The sequence below is a fragment of the Otolemur garnettii genome, unplaced genomic scaffold, assembly GCF_000181295.1.
Source record: "Otolemur garnettii isolate 467f Iridium unplaced genomic scaffold, OtoGar3 scaffold00020, whole genome shotgun sequence".
Lineage (NCBI taxonomy): Eukaryota > Metazoa > Chordata > Mammalia > Primates > Galagidae > Otolemur > Otolemur garnettii.
Window position 1 is genome coordinate 2,355,992 of NW_003852415.1, and position 1,154 is coordinate 2,357,145.

At 39.0% G+C, this 1,154-nt stretch overlaps 1 protein-coding gene across 1 annotated transcript in view; it reads left to right on the forward strand.

The window, feature by feature from the left end:
- Positions 1 to 1,154, forward strand: part of TTLL5 (tubulin tyrosine ligase like 5) — a 308,822-nt gene that overhangs the window by 82,573 nt on the left and 225,095 nt on the right. The window lies entirely within an intron of this gene.

Here is a 1,154-nt window from a genome sequence, read left to right on the forward strand (position 1 = left end):
CAGATAAGATCTTGGTCTTTTGCCCAGCTTAGAGTACAGTAGCATCATCATAGCTCACTGTAACCTCAAACTCCAGAGCTTAAGCAATTCTCCTGCCTCAGCCTTTTGAGTAGCCGGGACTATAAGCATGTACCACTACACATGGCTATTTTTTATTTTATCTTTTTGTAGAGATGGGGTCTTGCTATTGCCCAGGCAGGTCTCAAATTAAATTCCTGGCCTTAGGCAATCTTCCCACCTTGGCCTCCCCAAATGCTAGGATTACAGGTATGAACCACGATGCCTGTTCTGTCCATTCATTTTTATTTCTAGTTTTTTGTTTTTTTTTTAACGGTAGGTATTCTTTTAAGGCAAAAGAAGTACATAAAGCATTATATTTTTTCTATTACCAAAAGTTTATATGACTCAAATGCCATAAGGATATGAAGCTGGACCTAGGGAAGTGTAGATAGTATCTGGTCCTTCTACCCTACCTCATGTTCTGATATTCATCCAAAATTAAAATCTACAAAACTTCAAACAAACTTAAAATTTCTTTTAACCAACCTATTGTTTAAAAGAAGAAAATAGAATTTTCAGTACCAGAGAAGATTCTTAAATTTGTAGCTACAGCCAGAATTTTTATTAGCTATACACTTCTCTAAACAGAAAGTCCTAGAGATTTATGCCAGAGACCACCCAGCTGCTGAATTTTTAAGGATGGGAGATAGTGGCAAAATGCCAAATAATCAAATAAAGACAGATTGACTGCTTTGTGGAGTTGGAGTTTGGCTTAACCTCAGTAGTAAGGTGTAGTGCTAGATACTACAGATGGTTTGAAAGTTATGCCTCCTTTTTGTCAAGTCAGCCTTTCACAGATTGCTCAGTAAGGTATACTATACCATGCTGGAGGTCCCCAGAGCAATTTACTGGGTATGGTATGGCAGCAAGAGTAGTCTGGTTCATGGGGGAACACCTCAACAACAAAGCCAGCATGGCAGTCACGGCCACAGGGAGGCCTCTTGTTTTTAGTCCACGTTGTTTGTCTTTCCACGCAGATTCCTCCTGTATCATCTGGTGAGATTTTGATATGACTTGTATGTTTTTGCCCTATTTGCAAACCTGCAAGCCTAACTTCTGAAGCTTTAGAAGATTTAGAATAGAAAATGAAGGCT